The sequence below is a fragment of the Malaclemys terrapin genome, chromosome 13 (genome assembly GCF_027887155.1).
Source record: "Malaclemys terrapin pileata isolate rMalTer1 chromosome 13, rMalTer1.hap1, whole genome shotgun sequence".
Lineage (NCBI taxonomy): Eukaryota > Metazoa > Chordata > Testudines > Emydidae > Malaclemys > Malaclemys terrapin.
Window position 1 is genome coordinate 43,752,839 of NC_071517.1, and position 22,411 is coordinate 43,775,249.

General features: G+C 51.8%; 1 long non-coding RNA gene across 1 annotated transcript; it reads right to left on the bottom strand.

Annotated features, from left to right (window-relative positions):
• Positions 1 to 6,792: 6,792 nt before the first annotated feature.
• LOC128848470 (uncharacterized) lies at positions 6,793 to 11,032 on the bottom strand. Its single transcript, XR_008447035.1, has 2 exons — positions 10,050 to 11,032; positions 6,793 to 8,268 (listed from the first exon to the last, which is right to left on the bottom strand). It is a non-coding gene; the product is annotated as an uncharacterized LOC128848470 (long non-coding RNA).
• Between the last annotated feature and the right edge of the window lie 11,379 nt (positions 11,033 to 22,411).

The following is a 22,411-nucleotide window of genomic DNA, read 5'->3' on the forward strand; positions in this document are numbered from 1 at the left end:
GCAAAAATCGGTGGTGGGGGGTGAGAGCCGGGGTTAAGCGGGGGGGGGGGGAGACACTGCCAGACCCCGTGCGGGTACAAAACCCCTGTTTAGGGAGGGGGAGGGGGGGGGAACAGTGACCCCATGGGATGAGCCACCCACTGTGCTCGCTAATCTAGGGGTGTGGGGGGGGCAGAGGCTGTTTTTGTTGTTCTCACAGGGACGCTGCATGTCAGCCTCGGAGCAGGGGGCAGGTTCCTGGGGCTGGGGTCTTAAAGGCACAGGCCTCCAATTCCTAGCCTGTCAAAGCTTAATCAACACAGCTCCTCTCTATCCTATACAAGTGTTGCAGGGCCAGGGCCGCCCAGACGGGGGGGGCCAAGTGGGGCAATTTTTTGCAGGGGCCCCCACGAATATGTCGGAGGCTGCCCCCGCCTCCGTCTTCCCCCGGTGTCTCAGCGTGCCGCGTCCGGGAGCGGCCCTGGCGCACTGCAGCGCAGTGGCTCCAACGCGGTCCGGGGCCGCTCCTGGTCGCAGCACGCTGAGGCTCCAGGAGAGGGGGTAAGCACCATGGTAAGGTGTGGGGCACCCCCCCCGACCCCATCCTAACCATCACCATCACCCAGCAACAGCCCATTATGTAATTGCAAATGTATACATACCATTAAAGCATTGAATGTTTTTAAATAATGTATTTCGTGTATTTTCAAATTATTACAAATTAATTTTTGAATGTATGTCACTGGTTATTTTTTACATTTCAAAATACATGTTACTATAGTATTGCAACTGTTTTTATGGAAGGGGCCCCCAAAATTGCTTTGACCCAGGCCCCCTGAATCCTCTGGGCAGCCCTGTACATGGCTACGTTACTGATCCAGCCAGGAGACTGAATGCGGTGAAATATTGTACAGACACTCCCTCCCTCCAACTCTGCCTCTCACATTTTGAATATGTAAAAGTGTCTTCTATCAGTTTCTATGCCTATATGAAATCACTGCAGTTCATTTCTCTTATATAACGTGCTGAGTTGCTAACTCCCTCCCAGAGCCCACATGTCTGCACCCCCTCCTGTACCCCAATCCCATGCCCCAGGTCAGAGCCTGCACCCCTCACTCAAACTACCCAAACTACCTATAGCCTGCAACCCTCCTGCACCCCAACTCCATCCCAGAGCCTGCACCCCAAAAAGGGATGGATTAACTTTTTGTGGGCCTGGTGCTAAACATATTTGTGGTCCCCCAGGGGGGAAATGGGGACATGGGGCATGGGGGGCAGAGTCCTCAGAGCGACGGGCTGGCCGGGGGCAATGGGAGATGGGTCATGGCACGGCAGGAACAATCCTGCTCCACCCAGCCCAGTACAATGGCACTGTTTACAAACCGGGAGCTGCCAGACGCACACTGGCCAGCCCGGCCCTGTGCTCCCATCATGCTTCTTCCCCTTCGGGGCGGGCCCATGACCCCAAGGGTGATACCAGAGTGGCCCCTTTGGTCGATCTGCTTCCTCCTGGCTAATGTGACAAATTGATCTATTGTACGATTGAGGCGCGCTGTTTCACGTATTTGTGTGTGAGTCCGTGAAAAGGGAGGTAAGCTTTGGGGGTACGGAGCATGCCCCTGAGCCCAAGGTGAGACCAGAGTGGCCCCTTTCATCGATCTACTTCCTCCTGGCTAGCATGCCCCTGAGCCCAAGGTCATACCAGAGTGGCCCCTTCCATTTTTTCCACTGGCTTCCGCCTTCCTTATTTCCAATGACTTGTCTGCTCATGCACCTGTCACTGGTCCATGGGGTTGCGAATCAGGAGGGATGGGGTTTGTGGTCAAAAACACTCACGGTCTGCTTCCTCCTGGCTAATGTGCCAAATTGATCTATTGGTCAATTGAGGCGCACTGTTTCACGTTTTTGTGTGTGAATACGTGAAAAGACCCCCACAAACCCCCATGCCCAGTGCCCTCCCACAGACCACTCTGAACCCCCCCAGATCCTCTCACTGCCCAGTGCCCCCTAGCTGTAGACCCCCCACAGCCCTCCGACAACTGCACAGTGCCCTGCCCCTCCCCGCCCAGAGCCCCCCCACAGATTCCCTCACTGCCCAGTGCCCCCCACCGCCCCACTGCCACAACTGCACAGTGCCCCACCCAGACCCCTGCACACTTCCCAGTGCCCCAACACACACAGATCTTCCCACCCCTCACTGCACAGCACCCCCCCAGACCCACTAGAGACCTACTCTCCCACACCCTAACCCCCAGCCACAATACCCGGCCCTGAGGGGAGGTGACTGTGTCTGCCAGGCTGAGCCGGCAGCGCAGCCACAGCTTGTCCTGGGGCAGGATAACTCCGGCCCTTGGGGTGCAATCAGCCAGGCTGGCAGTCACGACTGGAACACAGGTATGGAGGGGTATGCGCTGTTTAGGAAAGACCGGGACAAAGGTAAAGGTGGGGGGGGGCATTGTATGTCAATAGTGAAATAAGCTGTAAAGAAATAATAGTCGATGGAATAGATAACACAGAGTCCGTCTGGGCAATACTCACACTGGGTAAAAGGACTACTAGAGCCTCTCCGTGGATAGTGCTTGGGGTGTGCTATAGACCGCCGGGATCGACCCAGGATATGGATAAGGAACTATTTAATGTGTTTAGAGAAGTAAATACTAATAGAAACTGTATAATTATGGGGGACTTTAACTTCCCGGATATAGATTGGGGAACAAACGCTAGTAGCAATAATAGGGCTCAGATGTTCCTAGATGTGCTTGCTGATCAATTCCTTCATCAAGTGGTAGCTGAACCGACGAGGGGGGGCGCATTTTAGATTTGATTCTGGTAAGTAGTGAGGACCTCGTGGAGGAAGTGGTAGTAGGGGACAATTTGGGCTCCAGTGATCATGAGCTAATTCGGTTTAAACTAAATGGAAGGAGTAACAGAATTAAGTCAAAGACTAGGGTTTATAATTTTAAAAAGGCCAATTTTAACAAATTAAGGGGACTGGTAAGGGAAGTGGATTGGGCAAACATATTAATGGATCTAAAGGCAGAAGAAGCCTGGGATTACTTCAAGTTAAAGATGCATGAGCTGTCAGAGGCCTGTATCCCAAAAAAGGGAAAAAGATTACTAAGCAAGAGATTTAGACTGAGCTGGATGAGCGACCGACTCAAAGGGGCGATTAGGAAAAAACAGAAAGCGTACAAAGAGTGGAAGAGGGGAGGGATCAGTAAGGAAACTTACCTTAGTGAAGTCAGAGAATGTAGACATAGAGTGAGAAAGGCCAAAGGCCGGGTAGAGTTGGACCTAGCGAGGGGAATTAAAAGCAATAGTAAGAGGTTTTACAGCCACATAAATAGGAAGAAATCAAAGAAAGAAGAAGTGGAACCACTGAAGACTATAGGCATGGCGCAATATCTCAATGAATATTTTGCATTGGTGTTTAATGAGGCCAATGAAGGTATTAGGGTTACTAGCACCATTACAGAGGGGCATTCAGGATGGGGGATTACCGTATCCGAGATAGAAACAAAACTCGAACACCTTAATGGGGCTAAGTCGGGAGGACCAGACGATCTTCATCCGAGAATATTCAAGGAATTGGCGCGGGAAATAGCAGGCCCATTAGCGATAATATTTAATGAATCTGTAAACTCGGGGGTGGTCCCGTTAGACTGGAGAATAGCTAATGTGGTTCCTATTTTCAAGAAAGGGAAAAAAAGTGATCCGGGTAACTACAGGCCTGTTAGTTTAACATCTGTAGTGTGCAAGGTGCTAGAGAAAATTCTGAAAGAGAAACTAGTTGAGGACTTGGAGGTTAATGGCAAATGCGATAAATTACAACATGGTTTTACGAAGGGCAGATCGTGCCAAACGAATCTGATCTCCTTCTTTGAGAAAGTAACGGATTTATTAGATAAGGGAAATGCGGTGGACCTAATATACCTGGATTTCAGTAAAGCGTTTGATACTGTACCGCATGAAGAATTATTGGTTAAACTGAAAAACATGGGGATCGATATGAAAATCCAGAGGTGGATAAGGAATTGGTTAATGGGGAGAATGCAGCGGGTCGTATTGAAGGGTGAACTGTCAGGTTGGAGGGAGGTTACTAGTGGAGTGCCTCAAGGTTCGGTTTTGGGACCCATTTTATTCAATCTATTTATAACTGACCTCGGAACCGATTGCAGGGGTGGGCTGATAAAGTTTGCGGATGATACGAAGGTGGGAGGCGTTGTAAATTCGGAGGAGGATAGGGATATCCTGCAGGGAGACTTGAATGAGCTTGTGAATTGGAGTATCAGAAATAGGATGAAATTTAATAGTGAAAAGTGTAAGGTGATGCATTTGGGGATGACTAACAACAATTTTAGTTACAAGATGGGGACGCATTGGTTAGAAGTAACGGAAGAGGAGAAGGACCTAGGGGTCCTTGTAGTCCACCCCCAGGCAGCGACAGCCCTTTTGCACCAACCATCACCATCACCCAGCGAGAGCCCATTATGTAACTGCAAATGTCTACATCCCATTAAAGCATTTAATGTTTTCAAATGTTGGATTTAGTGTATTTTCAAATTATTACAAATTAATTTTTGAATGTATTTCACCGGTTATTTTTTACATTTCCAAATACATGTTACTAGAGTATTGCAACTTTTTTTTTTTTGCAAATTAAAGGGGCCCCAAAAATTGCTTTGTATATGATGCAAATTGGAAGAGTAAAGTAAAAAAAATCTCTTTTCACGGATTCACACACAAAAAAAGTGAAACAGCATGCCTCAATCATGCAATAGATCAATTTGGCACATTAGCCAGGAGGAAGCAGACTGTGAGTGTTTTCAACCACAAACCCCATCCCTCCCGTTTCGCAACCATCCTCCCAGAGGAAGCAGACCGGGAGTGTTTTCCACCACAACCCCATCCCTCCCGTTTCGCAACCATCCCCCAGAGGAAGCAGACCGGGAGTTTTTTCCACCACAACCCCATCCCTCCCGTTGTGCAACCATCCCCCAGAGGAAGCAGATTGGGAGTGTTTTCCACCACAACCCCATCCCTCCCGTTGTGCAACCATCCCCCAGAGGAAGCAGATTGGGAGTGTTTTCCACCACAACCCCATCCCTCCCGTTTTGCAACCATCCCCCCACAGGAAGCAGACCGGGAGTGTTTTCCACCACAACCCCATCCCTCCCGTTTTGCAACCATCCCCCCACAGGAAGCAGACCGGGAGTGTTTTCCACCACAACCCCATCCCTCCCGTTTCACAACCATCCCCCAGAGGAAGCAGACCAGGAGTGTTTTCCACCACAACCCCATCCCTCCCGTTTCGCAACCATCCCCCAGAGGAAGCAGACCGGGAGTTTTTTCCACCACAACCCCATCCCTCCCGTTTTGCAACCATCCCTGGACCAGTGACAGGTGCATGAGCAGCCCAGTCATTGGAACTAAGCAAGGAGAAGCCAGTGGAAAAAATGAAAAGGGGCCACTGTGGTCTCACCTTGGGCTCAGGGGCATGCTCCGTTCCCCCAAACCTTACCTCCCTTTTCACGGATTCACACACAAAAAAGTGAAACAGTATGCCTCAATCATGCAACAGATCAATTTGGCACATTAGCCAGGAGGAAGCAGACCGGGAGTGTTTTCCACCACAACCCCATCCCTCCCGTTTTGCAACCATCCCTGGACCAGTGACAGGTGCATGAGCAGCCCAGTTCTTGGAACTAAGCAAGGAGAAGCCAGTGGAAAAAATGAAAAGGGGCCACAACACTACCTCCCCTTTCACGAATGCAATGAATGGCCACTCCGGTCAGGAAGCAGATCGGGATCGTTTTTGACCACATACCCCATCCCCTCCTGATTCGCAACCCCATGGACAGGCGGTAGCAAGTTAACAAACAGTTTACCAAACTGCTACGCTGCGTGGCAGAAACCGCTCCCAGTAGCAAAAGGGGAGGGGAGCACTTTGTGGGGCTACACCGGCCCCGGGCGGCCCGGCGCAGCCCCCGGTGCCCCCGGCCCCCCCGGCTCTGCGGACCTCCCGGCCCCCCCGGCTCCCAGCCCCGCGGCCCAGCGGCCCCCCGGCTCGCGGCCCAGCGACCCCCCGGTTCCCGACCCAGCGGACCCCCCGGCCCCGCGGGCCCGGTCTGCCTCGCGGCCCCGCGGCCCCCCCGGCTCCCGGCCCCGCGGCCCCCCCGGTTCCCGGCCCAGCGAACCCCCCGGCCCCGCGGGCCCGGACTGCCTCGCGGCCCCGCGGACCCCCCAGCTCCCGGCCCCGCGGACCCCCCGGTTCCCGGCCCAGCGGACCCCGCGGCCCAGCGGCCCCCCGGCTCCCCCGGCTCGTGGCCCCGCGGGCCCGGACTGCCTCGCGGCCCCGTGGACCCCCCGGCCCCGCGGACCCCCCGGTTCCCGGCCCAGCGGACCCCGCGGCCCAGCGGCCTCCCGGCCCCGCGGTCCCCCCCTGTTCCCAGCCCAGCGGACCCAGCGGACCCCCCGGCTCGCGGCCCCAGACTGCCTCGCGGCGCAGCGGACCCCCCGGCTCCGGGACCGGCACCGCGCCCCCGGCTCCCCGCCCAGCCCCCCGCCCGGCCCCGCGCCCACCCTGGCCCGGCACTGCGACCCCGGCCTGGCATCGCGCGCCCGGCCGGGCTCGGCACCATGCCCCCGGCCCCGCGGCCCCGGCCAAAGAGGCCCCGGCCGAGCCCTCCCGATTTTCCCGGACATGCCCGGCTTCTGGGGATTTCCCCCCGATGGGGATTTGAGCCCCCAAAAGCCGGACATGTCCGGGAAAATTGGTGTTGAGGTCAGACAGTGAGTCATGGGGCTGAAAGATGATTTCACTAGGAATGTTTATATTTTTCTTGCTGTCTGTGTCTTTTTTTGGTCTGAGAAGGATCTAGCAGCCACGGTGAACAAACAACTCAACCTGAGCTCCCAGTGCGCTGTTGTGGCTAAAAGGGCTAATGTTATCATTTGGATGGACAAACAGGGGAGTAACAGGAAGGTGTAGAGAGGTGATGTAAGCTCCGTATGGGCCATTGGTGAATACTACGCCCAGTTCTGGTGTCAACGTTTTTAAAAAGGATGTTAAAAAACTGGAGAGGGTGCAGAGATTAACCTACAGATTATTCAAGGGCTGGGAAAAAATGCCATATGGTGAGAGACTGAGGGCTCAGTTTGTTCACGTTAAGATCAAGAGGTGATCACAGTGTATAAATACCATCGGGGAGAGAAATTACCAGGTGCTAAATCGTGACTCTAGTAGCAGAAGGCAGAGTAAGAACCAATGGCTGGAAGTTAAACAAAGCAACTTCAAATTAAAAATGAGGCCCGGCCAGCTGTTTGCTGATTCAAGCAGACGTCACCACCGAATGTGGACTCGGTTCTTGTTTGGGAGGTTTTCTTTACTTCCGTCAGTGCTACAGGCTTTGTTAAAAAAACCCTGTAATGCTTAGGGGCTGCAGACTCAGCTCCACTTTGTATAAAGAATTGGAGCAGGGGGACTGGACCTACAGCTTCTTGGGGGGTGTACTAATGATGAAGTTTTAGAGTCATTTGCTCTCTTATTCACTCTCTGCCCCAGTGATTCTTTAGTTATTTATCCACAGTGGAACAACTTCAGGGGAAGCTCCACAACAGCATACCCCATAGCTCAGTGCAATCACCTGCGTGGTGGGGAAACCCTGTTCAAATCTTTTCCTCCCCCTTGGGCAGAGGTGGGAATTGAACCTACATCTTCCACATCCCAGGGGAGCATTCTAAGGGGGGGGTCTGAGCTGGTAGGCCTGGTCAGAGCTTGCCTACTGGATCCATCCCTGCATGCGACTTAGGTGGGTGAGCAGCAATGATCTTCCCCTGGTTCGTGGATCATTTGACTAATGAGATGGAGAGGAAAACGTGTGTAACGTGGGTGAACAGCGTGTACGGGAGTCATGGGAACAAGCGATAAGACTCAGGGGGTGGGAGTGCTTGGAGGGGTGAGATTGAGCAAAAGGGAAAATTTCCTAACAGTGAGGTGATCCATCCGGCTGTGGCACATTCTCCCCCGGGGAAGCAATAGAAACCCCATTAGTGGAGTGGCTTAACTGGGACTGGGCGAAGCCCTGGAGAATCAACTGTAGGGAACAGTCTTGCATTGCTTGGAGGGTGACAAGATGGGATCGCACTAGGCTCTTGCATTGTTGATTTCTTTGTAAGCTTTCACACTCTGGTTCTTCTTGTGGTCGGCTGCAGATCCAGTGTTCTCTGTGTAGCAACTGAAAGACGCCCCAGGCAGAAAGCAATTTCCTTCCCCCTCTTACCGGCAACCTGAAACAGAAAACAGAATTTAGTGTCCATATATAGTCACAGAGTGAGACAGGCTCAAGCACCAGAAAGAATGGTGGAAGAGAGCTACTGCGGGTCAGATGCTCGGTGGTGCAGCTGGTGTCGCTCCACTACGCCAGCGCTGAGCTGCAGTAGCTGAGAATCTGGTCCTACTCCGGATTTCCCTTTCCTGAATAACCAATAGCTTTGGAGCCTAATCGCTTTCCTGCCGGCGATGGAACAAGCCAAAGGGGAATCTCGAAGGGATAGAATGGTGCAGGTCTCGGGGGAAGGGGCGGGAAGTGGCAGGGAGTTTTCTAGTGTGGAACTGATGGGGCTGGTTTTCCATTCATTTACACTAAGATAAATCGGGAGCAGCCGCACTGCAGTCAGCGGAGTCACACTGGTATGTGAAGAGCATCTAGCTCCGAATCTGCCGTGCTCCTCTGGTTCCTGCTAATGCTAATTCTCTGCGGACGGGGCTAACTTGTTGGCAAGTACAGTCCATCCGTGCCCGGCACAGCCTCAGTCCGCCGGCCCCGGGGTCAGCATGAAAAAGGGTGACGAGTTTCTGGATGATCAGCCGAATTGCCACTACGGCTACAGCTTGATTTGACTGAGATGCTGGTTCTGTGTCAGGAAACTCCCCGTGAAGTGGATTTGCTCATTACCCGAGCTTTTCTTTTACTTTGCCTTTTGGTGCACAATGTGATGAACGTCGGCTTCACTGCACCGGCCAGGAGACAAACTCCCCATAGGAACAGGCCATCGGTTTAGCGATACAGGGGCATTATTATCTGCCTAACACTGGTGTGTAAAGCCCCAGCTGAGATCAGGGCCCTTTGGTGCATGGTTTAGAAAAGCCTTTTCAATCAGTGACCCCAAGTGTCCACAGAGCGGTGCCAGAACTTCAGAAACCCTACCCTAGCCATGCCCCTGCTAAGCCCCCCTCCCCACCCCCCGTGTAACTTGATCCTCTTTTGGCTTGAAAGAGACATTTGGTTCCCCTAATGCAGCAGGAGGAGGATTTAAAGGGGAAAACTGCAGCCCAGAAACGTAACCCTTTCAGTGCCGACGTGACGGCACAGCGGTGCAGTTGCCCATTCGTTATTATTTATATTACAGTAGAAATGATATTGCAGCTAGGGCTGGGGCCCCATTGGGAAGGGTTTGTATAGCTGGACCTGAAGAGTTTATAGTCTAAGGCCCCTTGCATCTGAAGAAGTGAGGTTCGTACCCACGAAAGCTTATGCTCCCTGTACTTCTGTTAGTCTTAAAGGTGCCACAGGACCCTCTGTTGCTTTTTACAGATTCAGACTAACACGGCTACCCCTCTGATACTTACATCCGTGATTGCCTTTAGGAGCCATGATCCCCAGCTAGTGTAAAGGGTGTAATTGTTCGGAGGACTGGGGCGTAGATTAGGGTGACCAGACAGCAAGTGTGAAAAATCAAGAGGGGGGTGGGGGATAATAGGGGCCTTTATAAGACAAAGCCCCAGATATCGGGACTGTCCCTATAAAAGCAGGACATCTGGTCCCCCTAGACAGACAAAGGCAGGATTATTTCCTAGCAGGGAGGGGGAAGACCTGGGCCATGCAGAGTTTAAGTGCCTTTGCCCAAGGTCACCCAGGGAGTTGCTAGCACAGGTGGTATTTGAACCGAGATCCCCAGGCCAGTGCCCTCACCGCAAGGCCGCCCTTCCCGACTCCAGGAAGGGGTTTGAAATGGGGAATGGTAAATAGAGAACATGGGGTGCAAAAAGGAAGGAGATGGGGTGTTACCTCCATGGCTCCCTGGTCCCAGCATCCTCAGTGCTTCTCCGGCTGGGTGTCTCTGTGTCAGACTCACGGCGCCAATTCCAGGCAGAGGCACCAGCCTGGCCTCCTTCCCACTCCGCGCTTCCCATGGGCTCTCCGGAATCCGGGATGTAGCAACCAGGGCAGGTCCCCCTTCCATTGTCCTCTTCATCCACTCGAACAACCAGCGCTTTCAGTGGTGTAATCAAAATCAACATTCCATCTCCCCGGCTCCATGAGCTCCCCAGCTGCCGTGTCAATCCGGTGTAGCCCCACTTAGGTCTGTCTACACCAGCCGGGGATCTGGCTCATCGCTGGTGCCAATACTCACCTGGCTGGCGGAGCAGCAATTCCCCAATAATCCTCTACATGCCGAAAAATAAACCGGCGGAGACTCCTCTTGGCCAGATCAAAGTGTACAAGCCCCAGCTTGCCCCGTTTGGAGGTGCAGAGAGAGCACCATCCCCTTTGCGATGCAGAAGGGTGTGAATCTGCACTGGTCAATTTCTTTTTACCCCGCCTCTCCGGCTGCTGACTCAGCCAGTGGCATGTTGGCAGCTGCCCAATGGCTGGTGCAATGTGTCACCACAGCCCCTCCCATCTCCTCCCCGCAAGCCCTGCTCTGACAGGGAGGCTCCTTCAGTGTTTCTCAACCTTTTTGATACCAGGCACCGGCTTGCTGCCTTCCTAAACTGTGTCAGGGAGATCTCAGTGACCGGCACCGGTCCACGGACCGGTCCTTGAGAAGCACTGCTCTGCATCCCAGGAGCATGCAGTATCCTCGCCCCCGGCGGAGTCTATCCCCCCTGGACTGTGTGCAGCAATGGGTCCCAGGTCCTGCATCTCTCAGCCAGCAGCTGGAGTGGGGGGCAGTGTTGCCCCTGTATTCTCTCCCCACATGCTCATACTGTGGGATATAGACTGACTCCCATCCCTCCATAGGGATGGGCTCCCTGTTACTCTGCGACACCGAGGAATACCCCAGCACAGGGGGTGGGGCAGGGTGGAAGAGGGAAGGGCATGGCTATGGGGGATTTTGGGGAGCAGGGTTAGGGGCTGGACGAGGGTAGGGCTAGTAGGGGGCATGGCCATGGGGTGCAGCAGGGATGGGTGGCTGGAGCAGAGAAGGCTGGAAGTGGGAGGGGCTATGGTGATTTTGCTCCTCCCCAGGGATGCACCAGAAGGGGTACAAGTGAGGACGGCCCTGGTCTGTGAAATGGACCAAACCAACCTCTGGCTATCTACGAATAAGAGAGATGCAGGCTGCCTGTGCCGGTCTTAGCTGCCCTTGCACCTCCCAGGTTCTGGGCTGCTCTGGGGACTGGCGCATACCCCAGGATAAGTTAGAGCAGCCTCGGGGGTGCTGTAACTTAGAGCAACTTCACAGCCTGACGTGCAGAGTGCTCTGGCCACGCCCCCTCCTGTCATGGCCGCTCCCCCAGCGGCTGAGCGGGAGGGCAGCACGTGCTTCCAGTGAGCTCCAATACCACGAGCCTTTGGCTCCGGAGACCTGGGCTCTATTCCCAGCTCTGTCATGGGTCCACTGGGTGACCCTGGGCAAGTCAATGTCCCCGCCTCGTGCCTCAGTTTCCCCATCTGTCAAATGGGGATAACGATACTGGCCTCCTGTAAAGCGCCTTGTGATCTACAGATGAAAAGCCCTAGACAGGAGCTCTCTCCCGTTCACTTCTCCCTGCCTCCCACCCTGGGCAGGTTCTCATCCCAGGGGCAGCATCTGTGAGACCCCTTCACCCTGCACCGTTCTGCTTGTGGGAAAACATCAGCTACAAAGTAGGACCTGATCCAGGGCTGCGCCTGCGCTGGGACTACTGGCTTTCGATTGCGTATCAGCCTGTGCCAAGATAGAGCTTAAAAAGGGCAATTTTTCCGCATTTCATCATTTGGGGGGGTTTTGAAGGATTTTCATCGTTGTTGGTTTTTATTGAACATTTGCTGGTTTCAAAGTAGCAAATATTTTTAAAATTAATTTTTTAGTCGGTCAACGTCCCCTGTGTCTGCATTGCCGATGGGCAACAGAAACTTTCTCCATGTGAAATTGATCAATGTACGATACAAGTGGCTTTATTATTATGTGTATTATGGTAGCACACGGAAGTCCCAGCTGAGATCTGGGCCCCATTGTGCCCGGCGCTGCACAGACACACAGGGAGAGACAGTCCCTGCCCCAGCTGAGATCAGGGCCCCGTTGTGCCGGGCGCTGCACAGACACACAGGGAGAGACAGTCCCTGCCCCAGCTGAGATCAGGGCTCCGTTGTGCCGGGCGCTGCACAGACACACAGGGAGAGACAGTCCCTGCCCCAGCTGAGATCAGGGCCCCGTTGTGCCAGGCACTGCACAGACACACAGGGAGAGACAGTCCCTGCCCCAGCTGAGATCAGGGCCCCGTTGTGCCGGGCACTGCACAGACACACAGCGAGAGACAGGCCCTGCCCCAGCTGAGATCTGGGCTCCATTGTGCCGGGCGCTGCACAGACACACAGGGAGAGACAGTCCATGCCCCAGCTGAGATCAGGGCCCCATTGTGCCGGGCGCTGCACAGACACACAGGGAGAGACAGTCCCTGCCCCAGCTGAGATCAGGGCCCCGTTGTGCCGGGCGCTGCACAGACACACAGGGAGAGACAGTCCCTGCCCCAGCTGAGATCAGGGCCCCGTTGTGCCGGGCACTGCACAGACACACAGCGAGAGACAGGCCCTGCCCCAGCTGAGATCTGGGCCCCATTGTGCCGGGCGCTGCACAGACACACAGGGAGAGACAGTCCCTGCCCCAGCTGAGATCAGGGCCCCGTTGTGCCGGGCGCTGCACAGACACACAGCGAGAGACAGTCCCTGCCCCAGCTGAGATCTGGGCCCCGTTGTGCTGGGTGCTGCACAGACACACAGGGAGAGACAGGCCCTGCCCCAGCTGAGATCAGGGCCCCGTTGTGCCGGGCGCTGCACGGACACACAGGGAGAGACAGTCCCTGCCCCAGCTGAGATCTGGGCCCCGTTGTGCTGGGTGCTGCACAGACACACAGGGAGAGACAGGCCCTGCCCCAGCTGAGATCAGGGCCCCGTTGTGCCGGGCGCTGCACGGACACACAGGGAGAGACAGTCCCTGCCCCAGCTGAGATCAGAGCCCCGTTGTGCCGGGCGCTGCACAGACACACAGGGAGAGACAGTCCCTGCCCCAGCTGAGATCAGGGCCCTGTTGTGCCGGGCGCTGCACAGACACACAGGGAGAGACAGTCCCTGCCCCAGCTGAGATCAGGGCCCCGTTGTGCCGGGCGCTGCACAGACACACAGCGAGAGACAGTCCCTGCCCCAGCTGAGATCTGGGCCCCGTTGTGCTGGGTGCTGCACAGACACACAGGGAGAGACAGGCCCTGCCCCAGCTGAGATCAGGGCCCCGTTGTGCCGGGCGCTGCACGGACACACAGGGAGAGACAGTCCCTGCCCCAGCTGAGATCTGGGCCCCGTTGTGCCGGGCGCTGCACGGACACACAGCGAGAGACAGTCCCTGCCCCAGCTGAGATCAGGGCCCCGTTGTGCTGGGTGCTGCACGGACGCACAGGGAGAGACAGTCCCTGCCCCAGCTGAGATCAGGGCCCCGTTGTGCCAGGCGCTGCACAGACACACAGAGAGAGACAGTCCCTGCCCCAACTGAGATCAGGGCCCCGTTGTGCCAGGCGCTGCACAGACACACAGGGAGAGACAGTCCCTGCCCCAGCTGAGATCAGGGCCCCGTTGTGCCGGGCGCTGCACAGACACACAGCGAGAGACAGGCCCTGCCCCAGCTGAGATCAGGGCCCCGTTGTGCCGGGCGCTGCACAGACACACAGCGAGAGACAGTTCTTGCCCCAAAAGCTTACCATTGAAAATAGTCAAGACAGGCACAGGCTAGGAGGGGAAACAGAGGCCCAGAGCAGAGAAGCACCGTGCCCAAGGTCACACCCCTTGGCAGTATCCCATCAGAGCTGGGAATGGAACATATGTGACTTGATTACCAGTCCCATGCCCTAGCTACTGGATTTCCTTTCTGAGGGTGCTGTGAAACGGGGGAAGAATGGGCAGGCCTTAGATAGGATTCAGGACCAGAACCTACAGCTTCTTGAGGCCCCTGCCAATGCCCCTACCCACTAGATCATGCTGTTTCTATATTCCCTTCCAGTGGGTGCGTGGGTGGGGGGAAGGGACAGGGAGGTCATTTCTCCCCATCTCCATCTGGTGGACAATTGGCTGATGCTGTTGTCCTGCGGGCTTTGATCATCTGATTCTGCTTTCTAGCCCTTGCTGCTTTTCTTTTGCCAGCTGAACTCAACCATCTGCTCAGCGGAAGGGCAGAAGCAGCTATCAAAGGCCAGCAGCTCCCTTCCCAGCTGAGGCCGCATTGCATCATACCTTCTGCTGGCTGATTTCCCATGAACTCTAGCCAAATTCACTGCCTGAAATTGATTCTGATGTAGCTGCCAGGACAGCAGCTCACGCGGGACGAGGAGTTTATGCCTTTTAACAGCTGATGCCGGTCTAGATAGCTGGAGACTTCATGCAAATGCTGCAGTGTAGTTGTTGATTAATATGCATTGCACTGTTTGCATAAAAGACAGCAAATGGCCTGATTATCAGAACTTCAGCCTGATGAGGTTGCAGCCTTCGCTTTCTGGCTTGAGTGAAGGGCAAGGCGTGTGGATAAATGGCAAACAGCTTGAAAAGGGGGAGGTACCTGCATGTCCCTCATTTCCCTTCGGACTGTCTACATTTTAGAGTCCCTTGTTCTCCCTCCAATTGCAGATTAATGGCAGGAGTCAACAGGAGCCTGGGTTGTTGTAAAGGAATATTTATTTGGATATAAATTAAAGTATAAAAAACAAATAGAAAAAGCCGTAGGTGCCCTAACAATTAGACTTGCAGTCAAACAAGAATAAGCATTTAACAGCATCAGATGCCCACGTGCGGGCGGTTAACTCAACACCCCGCAGCAGGAAGGCTGACATTTTCAAAGCAGCTTGCAGATTTTAAATGCCCATTGAACAACCACAACTACATACATCCACAGCCACCCTCCTTATGAAGGAGGTGGCTCTTTATATACTGCCCCTGATTCCCAGCATTCCCTGTTGTGGAGGCCTACAAATCCCAGCATGCCTTTGGGACTACATTTCCCAGGATTCCTTCTGCCTGATGGAAGGGCAGCCTTGCCCCACCCCCATTTCAAGGCTCTGATTCTAGGCACAGTCAGCAGCCTACGTTCTCTCCCAGAGCACTACATCCTGGGATCTGTTCCTCTAGGGTGGATCTATTTTCTCTCATTTCTTTGCAGCTCAATCCCTGGAATGAATCATAGAATCAATCACAGAAGATTAGAGTTGGAAGAGACCCCAGGAGGTCATCCAGTCCAACCCCCTACTCAAAGCAGGACCAACCCCAACTAAATCATCCCAGCCAGGACTTGTCAAACTGGGCCTTAAAAACTTCTAAGGACGGAGATTCCACCACCCTTAGAGGTTTTATGAGTAATATGACCCCCCAAATATCCTTCCTCTGGCCTAAAGAGCCAGTATCACTTGTCACAGGATAGCTCGGCAAAGGGGTTGTTGACTCGGTCTCCTGATCTGTAGCCACTCAGGGATTCAGTTTCCCTCAGCTCCGTTGGGCTGCTCCCTTATTTATACATACAGAGAGAGTGTCATATATGCAGCCAGCAGCAAGAGAAAGAATTGCAGGGCAATCACTCCAGCCACCACCAGCGCAATCTTGGCAGCATCGCTCAAAGGCCCTGAAATGAAAAAGGAGAAGGGGAGTGTTGTGAAGAGGTTCCTAGATTGTCAGCTCACTGGGGCAGGCGCCATCTTTTTGTTCTGTGTTTGCACTGCACCCAGCGCACTGGGGTCCTGGGCCATGACGGGGGTCTCCTCAGCGTTGCTGCAATACAAATGAACTGCCCCCAAAATGTCGTTAATGGAGAGTTAAGGTTGCCCAGTGCTGCCTCATGCCCTTCCAGCAGGTGGAGAGCTGCTAAGGTACTTGCTAACCCAGCAACTTCACCTTAACTCTGCCCCTGGGAGCTGGTTGGAATTTTTCACCAAAACATTTTTCTGTTGGAAAAAGGCGAATTTGGCAAAACCAAAACTTTTTGCAGGAAAGATCCCACTACCCACCCAGACCTGGGAATGGAGCCCAGGAGTCCTGAGTATCTTCCCACACCCACAACCAATTACATCTCACTCCCCACCCAGAGCCTATGAGAGAACCCAGGAGGACTGAATCTCAGTCCCCCAGCCCACAACCTGTTAGATCTTTCTCTTCTCCTTCCGCTGGGAATAGAAAGAGGAGTCCCGACTCCCACCCCCCAACCTAATAGACCCCACTCTTCTCCTAGAGCTGGGGCTAGAGCCCAGGAGTCTTGAATCCTAGCCCCTCACCCCCACTCCCAACCCATTAGATCTCACTCCCTTCCTGGAAGGACAGGACAGGGAAGGAAGGACAGGAAGAACCCAGGAGTCCTGACACCCATGGCCTAACATTGGCTACCGTTTACACAGACTTACCTTCCTTTTCATTCTCGCTGAGGTCTCCCTCTCCCTGAGGCGGGGCTCCCCGGACAGGCGGAGATGGGGTGGGCTCTGAAATGAGAAGGGGATAAGAGATGAGAGTGGGGATTTGGGGCACAGCCTCCCCCCGTGATGCTGACCCTTCCCCAGGGCTGGCTCTAGCCTGCTGGGGGTGTGGGCTCTCCGGTCTTCTCTGTCTGGCCTCATGCTGGAAGGACCTGGTTATTTCTTTAACCCCCCATCCCCAGGTTCTGCAGCCAGTTGTGCCGTTAGAAACAAGCCTAGAATGTGGAACCCAGATTAGCCATTTCCAGCTACGTTTGTCCAGCCAGGGACGCGGCTGCTATGTTCCCAGTGAGCCCAGAGAGGGAAAGAACAATATCCCGAGCTGCTTGGTCCCATGCACACGCTCTGTACAGGCCGTGCACTGAGTGGAGTTACTAGGCGACTGAGGGGGGGGAGCACAGGACTCACCCAGCACTCCCAGGTCAATGTGAGCCACACACTCCCCAGTGACCATGGAGACCACCTGGTAGCTGCCTTCCGCTTCTCTGCTCATGCGCTGCACTTCGAAGCCTCTGCTGGACACGGAGATCTGCTCAGCGAAGGGGATGCGGGGAGGCTGCGAGATCCCATTGAGGGAGACCAGGATCTCCTCCCAGCGGGAGGCGGAGCCATCGAGGCGATACACGTGGAAGGACGTCTCGACGGTGTGAAGGGGGATGCGCACAGAGCCTCCTTCGGTCGTGGACCAGGAGACCTTCCGACAAACTGCGGGAACTGCAAGGGTCAAAAACCAAGCTGATTATAGGGGAAGGGGGGAGCACGTGGTATGGCAGAGATGGTGGGAGGAGCTTGGGGTTTGATGAGTGGATTTCAAAGCCAGAGACGGGATCGTTAGATCCTCTAGTCCTATCTCCTATATCTTATAGGACAAAGAATTACACCCAGTCACCCCCGTTCTGAACCCATAAATTTGTGTCTTCCAGCATCTTCCAGTGAGATGTCCAGGCTGGAGCTGAAGGCACTGAGATGTTGGAGAAGACACCACTTTGCTTTAGGAGTTTGTGCTATTGGTTAATCGCCTCACCGGTAGGTCGGATGTGGGCTTGCAGCTACGTTTGTGTTTGCTGATGAGGCAGAGGCTGCATGAGGTTGAGGGAAGCCAGGTCTGGGGTTTCTAGACCGTTACAGCATGAAAACTGTCAAGGGCCACGTTCTTCCATGCAGCAAAATCAGAGTCGCTGATCGCATCCTATATCTCTTGGCCAGAATTTCTGGGTTTCCGAAACCAAACCTTTCCACTAGGTGGCCAACACCAGGAATTCTTTATGCCAAAAATGTGTGCTTCATAGATGCCAAGGCCAGAAGGAACTACTGTGGTCATCTAGTCTGACCGCCTGGATAACCCAGGCCAGAGACCTGCCCAAAATAATTCCTAGAGCAGATCTTTTAGAAAAGCATCCACTTTTGAGTTAAAAATTGTCAGTAATTGAGACTCCACCACAAATTGTTCCACTCTTTGAAAATGTACGCCTTATTTCCAGTCTGAATCTGTCTAGCTTCAACTTCCAGCCATTGGATCGTGTTCTATCTTTCTCAGTTTGACTGAAGAGCCCATTATTAAATATTTGTGCCTTTGTAGATACTTACAGACAGTAATCAAGTCACCCCTAAGCCTTCTCTTTGTTAAGCTAAATAGATTGAGCTCTTTGAGTCTATCACTATATTTTCACTTGCAAATTTCTCACTGCATTCGGTCCGATTTTTTTCCCACCCAATGAAAAAATTCCTTTAGAATGCAGTCAAACCAAAACATTAGTTTCAGTTTGAATCAAATGGAATCTTAAACTACATGAAAAAAATTAGTTTCAGTTTGAATCAAATGGAATCAAAACAACAATAACAAATACAAGTTTCAGAGTAACAGCCGTGTTAGTCTGTATCCGCAAAAAGAAGAACAGGAGTACTTGTGGCACCTTAGAGACTAACAAATTTATTAGAGCATAAGCTTTCGTGGACTACAGCCCACTTCTTCGGATGCATAGAATGGAACATATATTGAGGAGATATATATACACACATACAGAGAGCATAAACAGGTGGGAGTTGTCTTACTAACTCTGAGAGGCCAATTAATTAAGAGAAAAAAAAAAAAAAACTTTTGAAGTGATAATCAAGCTAGCCGAGTACAGACAGTGTGATAAGAAGTGTGAGAGGAAAAAGGACACTAAACTATCTAAACTGCTACATGCCACAAGCAGCCACAACAGTAGCTCCCTTAACCCACCCAGCAATATTGTTAATCTTTCCAGCTATACTCTTAGCCCAGCAGAAGAGTCTGTCCTATCTCGGGGCCTCTCCTTTTGTCCCTCCAGACCCATGAATATGATACAGTTCTGCGGTGACCTAGAATCAGTTTGAATCAAATGGAATCAAAACAACAATAACAAATACAAGTTTCAGAGTAACAGCCGTGTTAGTCTGTATCCGCAAAAAGAAGAACAGGAGTACTTGTGGCACCTTAGAGACTAACAAATTTATTAGAGCATAAGCTTTCGTGGACTACAGGCCACTTCTTCGGATGCATAGAATGGAACATATATTGAGGAGATATATATACACACATACAGAGAGCATAAACAGGTGGGAGTTGTCTTACTAACTCTGAGAGGCCAATTAATTAAGAGAAAAAAAAAAAAAAACTTTTGAAGTGATAATCAAGCTAGCCGAGTACAGACAGTGTGATAAGAAGTGTGAGAGGAAAAAGGACACTAAACTATCTAAACTGCTACATGCCACAAGCAGCCACAACAGTAGCTCCCTTAACCCACCCAGCAATATTGTTAATCTTTCCAGCTATACTCTTAGCCCAGCAGAAGAGTCTGTCCTATCTCGGGGCCTCTCCTTTTGTCCCTCCAGACCAATGAATATGATACAGTTCTGCGGTGACCTAGAATCCTACTTTCGACGTCTCCGACTCAAAGAATATTTCCAACATACCTCTGAACAGCATACTAACCCACACAATCCTCCCTACCAGCACTACAAAAAAAAGGATTCTGCATGGACTCCTCCGGACGGTCGAAACAACAGACTGGATTTCTACATAGATTGCTTCCGTCGACGTGCAAAGGCTGAAATTGTGGAAAAGCAACATCACTTGCCACATAACCTCAGCCATGCTGAACACAACGCCATCTACAGCCTCAGAAACAACCCTGACATCATAATCAAAAAGGCTGACAAAGGAGGTGCTGTCGTCATCATGAATAAATTGGAATATGACCAGGAGGCTGCTAGACAGCTCTCTAACACCACATTCTACAGGCCATTATCCTCTGATCCCACTGAAGATTACCTAAAGAAACTACACCATCTGCTAAAAAAACTCCCTGACAAAGCACAGGAACAAATCCGTACAGACACATGCCTAGAACCCCGACCAGGGGTATTCTATTTGCTACCCAAGATCCATAAACCTGGATATCCTGGACGCCCCATCATCTCAGGCATTGGCACCCTAACATCAGGCTTGTCTGGTTATGTAGACTCTGTCCTAAGACCCTACGCTACCAGCACTCCCAGCTATCTTCGAGACACCACTGACTTCCTGAGGAAACTACAATCCATCGGTGATCTTCCAGAAAACACCATCCTGGCCACTATGGACGTAGAAGCCCTCTACACCAATATTCCACACAAAGATGGACTACAAGCTATCAGGAACAGTATCCCTGATAATGTCACAGCTAACCTGGTGGCTGAACTTTGTGATTTTGTCCTCACCCACAACTATTTCACATTTGGGGACAATATATACCTTCAAGTCAGCGGCACTGCTATGGGTACCCGCATGGCCCCACAATATGCCAACATTTTTATGGCTGACTTAGAACAACGCTTCCTTAGCTCTCGTCCCCTAACGCCCCTACTCTACTTGCGCTACATTGATGACATCTTCATCATCTGGACCCATGGAAAAGAAGCCCTTGAGGAATTTCACCATGATTTCAATAATTTCCATCCCACCATCAACCTCAGCCTAGATCAATCCACACAAGCGGTCCATTTCCTGGACACTACTGTGCTAATAAGCGATGGTCACATCAATACCACCCTATACCGGAAACCTACTGACCGCTACACTTACCTACATGCCTCCAGCTTCCATCCAGGACACACCACACGATCCATTGTCTACAGCCAAGCTCTAAGATATAACCGCATTTGCTCCAATCCCTCGGATAGAGACAAGCACCTACAAGATCTCTATCAAGCATTCTTAAAACTACAATACCCACCTGCTGAAGTGAAAAAACAGATTGACAGAGCCAGACGAGTACCCAGAAGTCACCTCCTACAAGACAGGCCCAACAAAGAAAATAACAGAACACCACTAGCTGTCACCTTCAGCCCCCAACTAAAACCTCTCCAGCGCATCATCAGAGATCTACAACCTATCCTGAAAGATGATCCTTTACTCTCACAGATCTTGGGAGACAGACCTGTCCTCGCTTACAGACAACCCCCCAACCTAAAGCAAATACTCACCAGCAACCACACATCACTGAACAAAACCACTAACCCAGGAACCTATCCTTGTAACAAACCCCGATGCCAACTCTGTCCACATATCTATTCAAGTGACATCATCATAGGACCTAATCACATCAGCCATACCATCAGGGGCTCGTTCACCTGCACATCTACCAATGTGATCTATGCCATCATGTGCCAGCAATGCCCCTCTGCCATGTACATTGGCCAAACCGGACAGTCTCTACGCAAAAGAATTAATGGACACAAATCTGACATCAGGAATCAAAATACTCAAAAACCAGTGGGAGAACACTTTAACCTGTCTGGTCATTCAGTGACAGACCTGCGGGTGGCTATATTACAACAGAAAAACTTCAAAAACAGACTCCAAAGAGAGACTGCAGAGCTAGAATTGATATGCAAACTAGACACAATTAACTCCGGTTTGAATAAGGACTGGGAATGGCTGAGCCATTACAAACGTTGACTATCTCCCCTTGTAAGTACTCTCACACTTCTTATCACACTGTCTGTACTCGGCTAGCTTGATTATCACTTCAAAAGTTTTTTTTTTTTCTCTTAATTAATTGGCCTCTCAGAGTTAGTAAGACAACTCCCACCTGTTTATGCTCTCTGTATGTGTGTATATATATCTCCTCAATATATGTTCCATTCTATGCATCCGAAGAAGTGGGCTGTAGTCCACGAAAGCTTATGCTCTAATAAATTTGTTAGTCTCTAAGGTGCCACAAGTACTCCTGTTCTTCTTATAACAAATACAGATTTTCATTTCTGAGGGCTGTTTTCTGCTTTTTTCTCCTCCCCACCCATTTTCCGCTGGAAAAATGGAGATAAGGGAAAAATAAATACCAAAAACAAAAGAAAAAAACTAATCATAATAATTCCATTTGATTTGAATCAAAACCAATATTTTTCAGTTAGAATCAATTCAAAATACATTTTCCAATTTGTCAAAATCTGAATGGTACAAACATTTGTCTAGAAAATTTTCATATAATTTGAAAAAACATTGTTCTGTTTTAAAAAAAAAACCTTCCTGACACATTTTTTTGGACTATCTCTAATTCTCACTAAAATTTAATTTCGACTCATTTCAGACCAAAACCTATTATTTCCATTTAAATCAAATGAATCAAATCAAAACAAATGTTTTTATTTTCATTTGGGGGTGGGGGTTTCCTATTTCTATTTTCTTCCTCCTCTCTTTATCCTCCCCTGTCCACACACACTGGA